Source organism: Elaeis guineensis, chromosome 11 (assembly GCF_000442705.2).
Source record: "Elaeis guineensis isolate ETL-2024a chromosome 11, EG11, whole genome shotgun sequence".
Taxonomy (NCBI): domain Eukaryota; kingdom Viridiplantae; phylum Streptophyta; class Magnoliopsida; order Arecales; family Arecaceae; genus Elaeis; species Elaeis guineensis.
Window position 1 is genome coordinate 105,351,964 of NC_026003.2, and position 13,539 is coordinate 105,365,502.

At 33.8% G+C, this 13,539-nt stretch overlaps 1 pseudogene; it reads right to left on the reverse strand.

The window, feature by feature from the left end:
- Window positions 1-314: 314 nt before the first annotated feature.
- LOC114913820 (uncharacterized) lies at window positions 315-12,684 on the reverse strand (annotated as a pseudogene).
- Between the last annotated feature and the right edge of the window lie 855 nt (window positions 12,685-13,539).

The following is a 13,539-nucleotide window of genomic DNA, read 5'->3' on the forward strand; positions in this document are numbered from 1 at the left end:
GCTGTTGAGCTATATTTTGCATTGTCGGATGAGAATGTGGATTGTTATCTAAACACCGAAATGCTATCATAACTACTATAACTAACTTATTTGCGACTTGAGTTGTAGGAGCCAATAGTCGTGGGTCTAATATATCTTTCAGAAAGATATTTTTACTGACTGAAGAAGATAACATAGAGATGAATTCTCCCGAATGCTTTCCCATTACAATCTCAAGTGATATTACTTGTAATAGACAAGAAAAAATATATAAGTAATTTTTTATTCTCAACCACATCAAATAAATTTAGTTAGTTTCATCGATTTAATGAGATTCATAGTCCTCTTGTAACTGCAATGTAAAGTATCTAATTTAATATAAAAAGTTCAAAGCATTCTCAATTATATCTGTCCCTCACAAAAACAATTCAGCACATAATCAATAGTTCACTATGTATTACATACTATAGTAGAAATTGTATCTTCGAAAATGTAATAGTATTAAAAGTTGAACAAACATATCTTCATATAAACTTGGTCTCATGAATATCTCCGTGGAGAATAACATGTAATTAGATAATCCCAATAAGGACAAGAAAGAAATAATAACTCTTTTTGAGGGAAAAAATTGTGTTTCTTTTGATGAGAATGGAAGTGACTAATGCATAGAATAAATTACTATGTCATAACTATGTTACCTTTTTTTTTTGGAGAGCTAGGATTAAATAGGTTAGTATCTTTTTGAGAAGGATGAAATATGAATATATAGAAAGAGAGAATGTTTTATATTATCTCATAGCATGTAATATAGGGATAAATCTAAAGAATCTCTTAACATAATCTTGAACAATGTAATAAAAAATATAAACAAATTTGTAAGGCTATTGTTCTTACACTACAAAAATAAAATTGCAACATACCTGATGCCAAATATCATCGTGTGCCTGTAAGCATACTCCAATTAGATGAATCAGGCTTTAAAAGTCTCGCAATACCAAAGTCTGAAATACAAGCCTTGTATTCAGAATCAAATAGAATATTATTACTTATTATGTCTCGATGTATTAACGGTGGAGTGCAATCATGGGGAATATATGATAGAGCACAAGCAACATGTTTTATAGCATCCATTCTCTTAGATCAATCTAATTCAATGGCATCTTCACTTCCGAGAATATTTGCCAAACTTTCTCTCTCCATATATTCATAGACAAGAAATTTGTGTCGAGCACAAGAGCAAAAACCATAAAGCTTCACAATATTCCGGTGTTGGATCTGGGTTAGTGCCTGTATTTCATTCCAAAAAGTTTGCTTCCTTGGTGAGTTTTCAATTTCTAGTGGATGAAATTTTTTCACGGCTACAAACTTGCCACTTGGCAACAATGCTTTGTAAACACTGGAATATCCCCCAGTGCCAATGCAGTACTTGTCATCAAAATTCTCTGTTGCTTCAATGATGCCATTGTATATGTGAGGCCCGGCCCAAGTAACGAATCCAAAGCCCAAACAAAAAAAAATAAAAAAATAAAAAAAATAAGAACAGGGGAATCGGAAAGAAGACTCCTACCGGGAGTCTTCTTCTCCGATTAAACCACCATGATCAGGAGTCCTAGGACGATCAGGAGTCTTAGGGCTCTCTATAAAGAGACCTCCCCTTTCCTAAGAGACCCTCCACTAGTCTTTTTCCCCTCTTTTCCTCCCTAATTCCTCTGATTGAAGCCGCGGCCCTTGATCGTGCTCACCGCGATTTCTCGCCGGCGGGACCATCGGAGGCCGAGGTAAGCTTTCCTCCCCTTCCTCCCTTCTCCCCTTTCCTTTTCATGCCTGTGTGCACGCTCGCCGGCGACCGGAGTCGCCGAATTTTATTGTGGAAGAACCTCTATTTTTGCCATTTTTTCGATGCCGGTGGTCACCGCCGACCACCGGTTTTGGCCTCCTTCTCGTCGTCGGGTCGCCCCCCTCCTGCCGATGGCCGCCCCATGCCAGTTGCACCACCGGTCGGCCAGCCAACAGGGGATTGTGAGATCCCCTGTTTCGACCCAAAGGAACCCACGGAAAGAAGAAGAAGGAAAAGAAAGAAAAAGAAACGAAGAAGAAGGAAAAGAAAAGAAAAAGAAAAGAAGAAGGAAAAGAAAAGAAAAAGAAAAAGAAAAGAAAAAAGAAAAAAATAATATAATAATAATATAATAATAATAAATAGGATTTTTTCTCCTCTCTTTTTCGTGAAGAAAAAGGAAAAAAAAAAGAAAGAAAAGAAGAAAGAAAATTAAAATAAATTAATTAATAAATAATGATATAAATAATAAAATATGAGAAAGAGAGTTTCTCTCTCTTTCCTCTCTTCCTTCAGTCTGAACTAGTATTTTCTCTCTCTCGAATTAGACTTTCTCTCTCTACTTTCTCTCTCTAAAATCTTTCCTCTAGATTATTTCTCTCTCCTAAGATTTTTAGAATTTTGAAAAGAATGATGATGAATTTAAATGATCCTCATGATGAATTTTTGATCTGTGATCGTCGGACGGTACACCGACATCCACTTTGATCAAATTAGGTATTTTTAGATTTTAATTTCTATAATTTTATTAAATTATCCACATGATAATTTCAGCATGATTTGATCTGATCGATCGGATTTGTTGAATCATATTGTCTGAAGAATTCAAGATAAATTTTCTCTCTCTAGAATTTTTCTCTTTAAAATATTCTCTCTCTTGATTGATTCTCTCTCTAAGAAGGTTAGTGAATGAAGAAATTTCTTTCAATAGTCCTAATCTGATTCTAATGAAGAACACTGATCCATGGTTGTTAGACAGCGTACTAGCACCCACCTTGATCAGACCATGAATCTTTAGATTTGATCATCCATGATCCCGATCTAGCCATGGCTTGATTTGATCATGTTGATTTCATCAATCGAGATATTGGACCAATCATAATATTGGATTATGTCACCTGATCAATTCGAATTGTACCTCATGAATTCTCTCTTCTCTGATTTTCTCTCTCTACTTGATTTTATGAAATCGATGAAGAAACCTCGGTCCTATCACTTCGAATTTGATTTGATCTGATAGTCAAACTTTGGATCGTTTGGGTCCTAATTATATTTTGATTAGATGAAATTAGATGATCGGACCCAATCTAAACCGTTGAAATATGGTATTCATATTCTTTCTAATTATTAAAATTGATTCTGTATAGGATTATGAATGTTTGATCATGGGATATCGCGATATGATCTACGAACAAAATTTTTGGAAGAAAATTTATAGAATTATGTAGATTTATTGAAATGCGTTCGAGGTAAGTAATGTTTTACTTTTTCTAGATTTATCGATAAATTATAATATATTTTTCTGACATGATTTGTGAAACGATACATGAATTGGATGAATGATATTTTGTTATGAAAATATCTTATTTGAAATGTTATGATGAAGCATGATTGAACATATTGATTCCATGATGTATTATATTGATTGATTTCAAAACTACATGTTTATATGTTTTATTATCGAAATTAGAATATGAAATATGATTTATGAAGAATTATGATATAAAAAATATTATGAATTGACAACCTGACTATGTAAAGGACCCTGCCAATGGGGGCATATACGTTGGCAATTGATTTGTCATGAGGGTTCGTATCGCCAGAGAGACCAGCGACAAACCGTCAAACAGACTAGCGGTTCTGAAGGACTTTGCTGCCAGATGATTCGCAGCTCACCGCAAGAAGATATGCGGTGTTATGACTCTGCCACAGAAAAAATATGGTCATAGCTCATGGTTGACGAAAAGAATTGAAGAACGAAAGAAATTGAAATCTCGAAAGAAACTTAAAGTTTTGAAAAAGAAATGAATTTGGCATGAATTATATTGCATAATTGGAAATTGATTTCGAATTAATAAACTCTATATACTTATTTTCTATAAATGATTATTTACTTAAATACCTGATGAAATCTGTTGAAAAGTGATCATTGCTTACTGGACTGTCTAGCTCATTACCTCTTATTTTACTATTTTTACAGATGTTGAGGAATTAAGATGATACAAGATATGAATGGAAGAGTGATCAGAAGTAGAATCTCCATACTTTTATTTTAGGTTGAAAGGCTTATTGAATTTGATATAAAGCTTATGAATCATTGTTGAATTTATTAAGATATTAAAGAAGAAAATTAGATCGTTATGTTTTGGATTTAAATTATTGAATAATATTCCGCTGTTGTTTTAGGATAGCATGATAAGATGCCTTGCATGCTTATGGAAAGTTTTCTATGAGTATGCGGCGGTTGCCATAACCCTCGATTCACAATCTCGGATCGGGGGCGTGACAATAAAAGTGGTATCAGAGCATAAGTGGATGAATTATGAAACATAGAATCAGATATAGAATGGGTATGAGTGGATAGACACTAGGGACATTATAGTGTAGATCTTTGATGATTGTAGTGGGAGAAATATTTAAAAATTTTGATTAAATATTGAGATTATGTATAAAAAGATCGCAAGAGATTATGACATATGGAGTTTGAAATATGATGGATAATCTATAAATCATGATATGATTAGTTAGATCTTGATCGAAAGTAATTACAAAAGGATTGACATAAAATTTTATTGTGCATTATGGTTATTAATTTGATCATTGGTTATTCAAGTAAATCATAAGTTCAAATTCGATGTAAGAATAATACTATGATATTACTTCTAGTTGAGAAGTTGACTATTATTGGCAAGATAAAGATTTGACGATAAAATATTATTCCAGGATGGACTAAGAAAAATCTTTTATGATGCTTGATTGGAATATTTATCGAAATTGAACTTGGTATTGGATCATATATAAAGTGGCATATTAGGATGAGTGCATATTTGAAGATATTACAAAGAAACCTATTTCTTATTGGTGAAATCGATTATGAGGTTGTAGAATATTCATCGTACTGGAATCTTTAATCATCATCCTTAGATCTAGATAATGAATCTTATTATGTCTCTTGGAGACTACATGATGTGTATGAAATTTTAATTTAAAGATTTTGTATCTAAGTTGATCAAGAGATTTTCTGATATTATTGTTGAGATTATTAATGAAAAATTGATATCTTTAGATTAAGATAAAAGATCTGATTTATATTTATTTCAGATTAAGGGATCCATGTGAATTTACAATTTAGAAATTTTAGATTTAAAAATTGATATGGAGTTCTTTTACTTTTGTTAATGAGGTCTCTGATTGAATCTATTAAGTAGAGAATTAATTTTTTGAAGCTTGTGTGATTGTTATGAAAAAATATTTGATAGATATTGAAGATCCTGATGATAGAAATTTTTAAAAAATAATAATAATGATTTGAAATTTTTATATATTCTGATTATGTCCAAATTTGATGGAGCATCAAAGGATTTTTTCTTCATTAATTTGACATATAAGGATTTTGGTTTGAAAATTATTGAATTGAATTGATATGAGAATTAAGATTTGATTCATATTGATTATAGTAAATCTATATGATGGTTTAAATATGATATTGGACTCAAGGGTTAATCAAGATTATTGTATACCAGTAAAAGTATGAATGAGAATCGAAAGTTAATCTTTGACTTCAATTGAAATTTAAAATTTTAGATCTTTTCTATTGATAAGGTAAAGAAATAATTTGATCAAAATTTTTTTTGGTGAAACTAAGAAATTTTGATTTTTAGATCAGAGTGCACAGCGGAAGCATGGTAATCTGGATTACTTTGAGTAAGTCAGGAATGTTGACCCTTTGAGTTAAAGAATTATGATAGATGATATGGTTTGATACAAAAAAAAAATATTGATATTAGAAAGAATATTATTTTAAAATTTTGAATTATTTTAGATATCCTAATGTGATTTTTAAAAATAGTACTTCCACCTACTATGCTACAAAAATATTTAGCATCCTGATTTTAGGATGAGTGGACTCTTAATTTTTGATTTTAGATTTAGAATATTTAGAGATAAATTTTCTCAATATTAAAATTAAATTTTATAATTCTCTATTTATTAGGAAGAATTTGAGATTATTTATCGAATAATGATTTCGATCTTAGATTATTATACTCAAATATTTATCTCCAGGGTATAATAAAATTTGAAGTTTGGACTCTTTTGATCATTATTATTTCTCTGACTGAATAGAAAAGATTGATGTTATCTATTGATATTGATGATTATTCTACAAAAGATGGATTGGAGTTATTTATAATTTAATTTGATAATGAATCGATTAATTAAGAGTTGTTAATGTCTAGATAAAGAAAATTGATATACTTACTTAGAATAGAGACATTGATTTTGATTATAAGAAAAATATAGTTTTGATTTAAATCAATTTTTGAGTTATTGATTTTTATTATGGAATGACTTAATGATAAAATTTGCTTCAAGAATTAGAATATTTAAGAGTTTGAGAGTTTGAGTAAGAAAATTTCGATGACTAAAAATAGTGATATTGATTCAATCAACAATGGTGATATTGATCTTTATGAAATGACTTAATGATGAAGTTGCATCGAGAAATAAAATATCAAAAGTTCGAGAATGAGATTGAAATAATAAATTTTCAACCTTTGAAAGTACGAATAAGAGAAAATATTTTTGAATTTTGATTGATTAGGATGTCATAGTATAATTTACGAAAGTATGTTTTCCTATCTTATGATGGATTGAAATTAAGAGTGGATAATATTTAAAAAAAATAAATAAAAAAAAAGAATGATGATGATGAATGAAGTTCTTATGCAAGAATAGAGACATTGACCTTCTTCTACTCACAGGAGATAGATTGGATTTTAATTTGAGTCGTGAGATATTGAACATTAATTTTTACAGAAAATGATATCATAATTTTGAAATCTTGAAATATTGAAAATCTTTGAGATGTTGGTCCTGATAAATAAGAAAATGAATGGTTCCGTTTCAGATAGATATTAATGTACTGATTTTTTTTTCTTATGAAATGACTTAAGAATGAATTTATATCAAGAATTAGAATATTGAAATATTTGTGGATGAGATTCAAGTAAGAAACTATAAAGACTCAAGCAAGAAAAATTTCGAGGATGAAATTTCTTTTAGAGGGGAAGAATGTGAGGCCCGGCCCAAGTAATGAATCCAAAGCCCAAACAAAAAAAAACAAAAAAAAATAAGAACAGGGGAATCGAGAAGAAGACTCCCGGTCTATAAAGAGACCTCCCCCTTCCTAAGAGACCCTCCATCGGTCTTTTTCCCCTCTTTTCCTCCCTAATTCCTCCGATTGAAGCAGCGGCCCTTGATCGTGCTCATCGTGATTTCTCGCCGGCGGGACCACCGAAGGCCGAGGTAAGCTTTCCTCCCCTTCCTCCCTTCTCCCCTTTCCTTCCCATGCCTGTGTGCACGCTTGCCGGCGACCGGAGTTGTCGGATTTTGTTGCGGAAGAACCTCTATTTTTGCCATTTTTTCGATGCCGGTGGTCACTGCTGACCACCGATTTTGGCCCTCCTCTCATCGTCGGGTCGCCCCCCTCCTGCCGACGGCCGCCCCACGTCAGTTGCACCGCCGGCCGGCCAGCCAACAGGGGATTGTGAGATCTCCTGTTTCGGCCCAAAGGAACCCACGGGAAGAAGAAGAAGGAAAAGAAAAGAAAAAGAAAAGAAGAAAAAGGAAAAGAAAAGAAAAAGAAAAAAAAAAAAGAAGAAAAAAAATAATATAATAATAATAAATAGGATTTTCTCTCCTCTCTCTTTCGTAAAGAAAAAAGAAAAAAAAAGAAAGAAAAGAAGAAAGAAAAATAAAATAAATTAATTAATAAATAATGATATAAATAATAAAATATGAGAAAGAAAGTTTCTCTCTCTTCCCTCTCTTTCTTCAGCCTGAACTAGTATTTTCTCTCTCTAGAATTGAACTTTCTCTCTCTACTTTCTCTCTCTAGAATCTTCCCTCTAGATTATTTCTCTCTCCTAAGATTTTTAAAATTTTGAGAAGAATGATGATGAATTTAAATGATCCTCGTGATGAATTTTTGATCTGTGATCGTCGAACGGTACACCGACATCCACTTTGATCAAATTAGATATTTTTAAATTTTAATTTCTATAATTTTTTTAAATTATCCATATAATAATTTCAGCATGATTTGATCTGATCGATCAGATTTGTTGAATCATATTGTCTGAAAAATTCAAGATGAGTTCTCTCTCTAAAATTTTCTCTCTCTAGAATTTTTTCTCTCTAAAATATTTTCTCTCTTGATTGATTCTCTCTAAGAAGGTTAGTGAATGAAGAATTTTTTTTTAATAGTCCTGATCTGATTCTAATGAAGAACCCTGATCCGTGGTTGTTAGACAGCGTACTGGCACCCACCTTGATCAGACCATGAATCTTTAGATTTGATCATCTATGATCCCGATCTAGCCATGACTTGATTTGATCATGTTGATTTCATCAATCGAGATATTGGACCAATCATAATGTTGGATTGTGTCACCTGATCAATTCGAATTGTACCTCATGAATTCTCTCTCCTCTGATTTTCTCTCTCTATTTGATTTTATGAAATCGATGAAGAAACCTCGGTCCTATCACTTCGAATCTGATTTGATCTGATAGTCAAACTTTGGATCGTTTAGGTCATAATTAGATTTTGATTAGATAAAATTAGATGATCGGACCCAATCTAAACTGTTGAAATATGGTATTCGTATTCTTTCTAATTATTAAAATTGATTCTGTATAGGATTGTGGATGTTTGATCATGGGATATCGCGATATGATCTATGAACAGAATTTTTGAAAAAAATTTTATAGAATTATGTAGATTTATTGGAATGCATTCGAGGTAAGTAATGTTTCACTTTTTCTAAATTTATCAGTAAATTATATTGTATTTTTCTGACATGATTTGTAAAACGATGCATGAATTGGATGAATGGTATTTTGTTATGAAAATATTTTATTTGAAATGCTATGATGAAGCATGATTGAACATATTGATTTCATGATGTATTATATTGATTGATTTCGAAACTACATGTTTATATGTTTTATTATCGAAATTAGAATATGAAATATGATTTATGAAGAATTATGATATAAGAAACATTATGAATTGATAACCTGACTATGTAAAGGACCCTATCAATGGGGGCATATACGTTGGCAATTGATTTGCCCTGAGGGTTCGTGTCGCCAGAGAGACCAGCGACAAACCGCCAGAGAGACCAGCGGTTCCGAAAGACTTTGCTGCCAGATGATTCGCAGCTCACCGCAAGAAGATACGCGGTGTTATGACCCTGCCACAGAAAAAATATGGTCATAGCTCATACGCGGTGTTATGACCCTGCCACAGGAAAAATGTGGTCATAGCTCATGGTTGACGAAAAGAATTGAAGAACGAAAGAAATTGAAATCTCGAAAGAAATTTAAATTTTCGAAAAAGAAATAAATTTGGCATGAATTATATTGCATAATTGGAAATTAATTTTGAATTAATGAACTCTATATGCTTATTTTCTATAAATGATTATTTACTTAAATGCCTGATGAAATCTGTTGAAAAGTGATCATTGCTTACTGGGCTGTCTAGCTCATTACCTCCTATTTTACTGTTTTTACAGATGTTGAGGAATTAAGATGATACAAGATATGAATGAAAGAGTGATCGAAGCAGAATCTCCATACTTTTATTTTAGGTTGAAAGGTTTATTGAATTTGATGTAAATCTTATGAATCATTGTTGAATTTATTAAGATATTAAAGAAAAAAATTAGATCGTTATGTTTTGGATTTAAATTATTGAATAATTATTCCGTTGTTGTTTTAGGATAGCATGATAAGATGCCTTGCATGCTTATGGGAAGAGTTTTCTATGAGTATGCAGTGGTTGCTATGATCCTCGATTCACAATCTTGGATCGGGGGTGTGACAGTATACATCTTCTCCATTGAAGTTCCAAATAGACAATTCAACTTCTTTAATGCTTGCAACATGTCTGGTGTGTTTCTTCCTTCTTAGATTTAGCAAAGCAAAAACGGCAAATACAAATAGAAGAATTAAGGTTCCCAAACTAGGAACAGTAAGTAACAATAGAAGGTTGTGATGCTTATTTGAATCATCTTTTCTCGTTGTAGATAAGTCACATGAAGGCAAACCTTTCACTGCACCACACAAGCCCTTATTGTGGATGAACCACTCTCTTGAAGCATTCTGGAAAATTCTGCAGTTGTGTAGTGGACCTTCTAATTCATTGTATGATAAGTCTATGGATGACAAGCTCATCATATCACACAAAGAAGGTGGAACATGACCAATCAACTCATTGTGTGATAGATTCAGATCTTGTAGCCTATTCAGTTTGCCAAATTGTGGTGGTATCTCTCCAGTAAATGAGTTGCGGCTTAGATCTAGAAAGTCATTCAAGTACACTAGATTTCCAATTTGTAAGGGAATGCTGCCATTTAATTGATTGTTTCCAAGCTTCAGCAATCGAAGCTTCATGCAGTTACCCAATTGTTCCGGTATCCTTCCTCTTAGTTGATTTGCTGACAGATCAAGAACCTCCAAATTAGAGAGTTCTCCAAATTTAGGATATACCTCTCCAACAAGTAGGTTGTTGCTCAAATTCAAGTTAAATAGATTAGTTAACTTGCTCAAATTCTTTGGAATCTCCCCTGATAGATTGTTCGAGGAAAGGTCCAGCACATATAGTTGAGTTAACTCTCCGAGTTTTGATGGTATGACTCCTATAATCTTGTTGTTGGAGATTCGTAAGAGCGACAAATTATGGCATCCTCCCCAATTTTGTGAGAGCTTACCGGATAGTCTGTTGAAGCTTAAATCAATATACCACAGATGTGGATACACTCCAAGATTTTCATATATATCTCCGGATAGTTGGTTCTGCTCAAGTCGGACTTTAATTAGGCTTGTACAATTTTTCAAGCTTTTGGGAATTGGACCTTCAAAATGGTTGTTGCTCAAAACGAGATTAACTAGAACTCCTCCCTTGCATATGTCATAGGGTACATGGCCAGCAAAATTATTGTTCATCAATTGGAGATTTTTCAAATTTGTAATATTGTTAAGTTTCTGAGGCAAAGAACCAAATAGCTGATTATTGAATAAGCGCAAATCAATAAGATTGGTTAAGCTTCCAAAAGACGGAGGAATTGAGCCAGAGATTTGGTTAATTTGCAGGTGTAAACTATTAAGCTTCCTCAAATTTCCTAATTCATGAGGAATTGATCCAGAGATTTGATTTTCATAAAGGTACAAGATTTCAAGCTTGGTTAAATTTCCTAAGCTAGTGGGGATGGAACCTGTTAAACTATTTTTTGGAAGTGATAGTATAGTTAACTCCACTAGATTTCCTATTGCATGAGGAATTGATCCAGAGACACGATTTTCATCAAGGTACAAGATCTTAAGCTTGGTTAAATTTGTGAAGCTAGTGTGGATGGAACCTGTTAAATTGTTTTGAAAGAGTGATAGTACAGTTAACTCCACTAGATTTCCTAATTCATGAGGAATTGATTCAGAGATCTGATTTTCATAAAGGGACAAGATTTCAAGCTTGGTTAAATTTCCTAAGCTAGTGGGGATGGAACCTATTAAACTGTTTTGAAAGAGTGATAGTATAGTTAACTCCACTAGGTTTCCTATTTCATGAGGAATTGATCCGGAGATCTGATTTTCAGCAAGGTACAAGTTTTCAAGCTTGGTTAAATTTCCTAACTTGGTGGGGATGGAACCCGTTAAATTGTTTTGAGAGAGTGCTAGCCCAGTTAACTCTACTAAATTTCCTATTTCATGAGGAATTGATCCAAAGAGATGATTACCCCAAAGATACATAATGTTAAGCTTGGTTAAATTTCCTAAACATCTGGGGATGGAGCTTGTTAAATTATTTTGTGAGAGAGATAGACTAGTTAACTCTATCAGATTTCCTAATTCATGAGGAATTGATCCAGAGATCTGATTTTCATAAAGGTACAAGATTTCAAGCTTGGTTAAATTTCCTACGCTGGTAGGGATGGAACCTATTAGCTGGTTATCGTTGATTACCAACTCCAACAAATTCCCAAGCCTTCCTAATTCCTCTGGGATAGAACCGGAGAGATTAGTTCCGAATAAATATAAGAAGTTAAGCCTTGTCATATTACTTAGCCAAGGAGGGATGGAACCACTTATCTGATTCTCACCAAGATTCAGGGAGTTGAGCTTTGTTAGCAAGCCGATCTGTAGTGGAATTATCCCGGTGAAGTTATTAGTGCAGAGATCAAGGGAGGTGAGCTTGGAAAGAGCAGCTATCGTGGGAGGGATGCTTCCATAGAGTTTGTTGAATGTGAGGTTGAGACTGATGAGTGATGATAGAGAGGAGAAGTTAAGAGCATTCAGCGTTCCTGCCAAACCCATTTGGGCTAGATTTATCTCTGTGATCACTCGTCGGCCTCGACGTTTGATGTTGCATATGATTCCAGTCCAGTTGCATGGACTGGTATCGAGGTTCCAAGATTCAAGTGATCCTTGGCTTTGGAGGCTGGCTTTCCACTGGATGAGGGCTCTCGCTTGGGATGCTAGTGAAGATGATGCCAAGGAAAGAAGAAATGAAAGGATTAGAAGTAGAAGAATAGTGGATAGAAATTTTCGAGATGACAGGGATTCCATAGCTAAAGTTCAGATTGGCCCGAGGTGTTTTAGGGTGCTTGTGGCTATTGAGAGAGGGTTCGAGGCCTTTTATAGCCACCATCTAGTTGCAAATTCCATTGCATGTCTACCGTGAGGGATGGGTGATTGGAATTTTTGGGATGCTTTGAATGTTTCAAGCTGAAATAGGGTTGGGGGACTGTGACTTTACCGAAACCTTACGGAATTGAATTGGACTTTGTTATCATGTCATGCTCTTTTCAGTGAAACAGCCATTTCAACCAATGGGAACTGGCATGTAATCAATATTGGTGTGGCCATTATGTCTGCCTTGGTTTTATTGGCACTACGTTGCACATCCATCTACAGTTAGATCTGTTTTCTAATGAAAAATCTTTGGTTATGTATATCTCTCTGGAATTTGGCCTCTACCGTCCATTATTTCTATGGACTTTTTGGCCTCTATCATCCATTATTTCTAAGGACTTCAAACTTATCTTTCAGTGGTAGCTGTCGGCTGATAAATATCTCTGGTGATTGGCATTGTGTGTTGCTGTATGTATGGTGCACGTGATGTGGAATATAATTTCTCCCACTCGTCCCCATCCCATTTGAGTACCTCATCTATACAAAGTATTAAAGTTGAGATCAGAACTCTCTCGGTGCGATATTTGTCAGATGTTAGGCACGTCACGTAGCATCCCACCAGCTCTTCTCTCTCTGATATTTTTTTTTTCTTTTTGGTTTGGTGCACTGTGGACTTCCTCTAGAATCTTTCCAAGCCCTCCCGAACCCTCTTTTCTCCACTCTTCTTGCCGCCACATCCCATCGGTCACCATCGACATCTTTTTCTCCATCGACTTCTTCCCTGCTCTCATCGTTGCCACCTCCTGCCG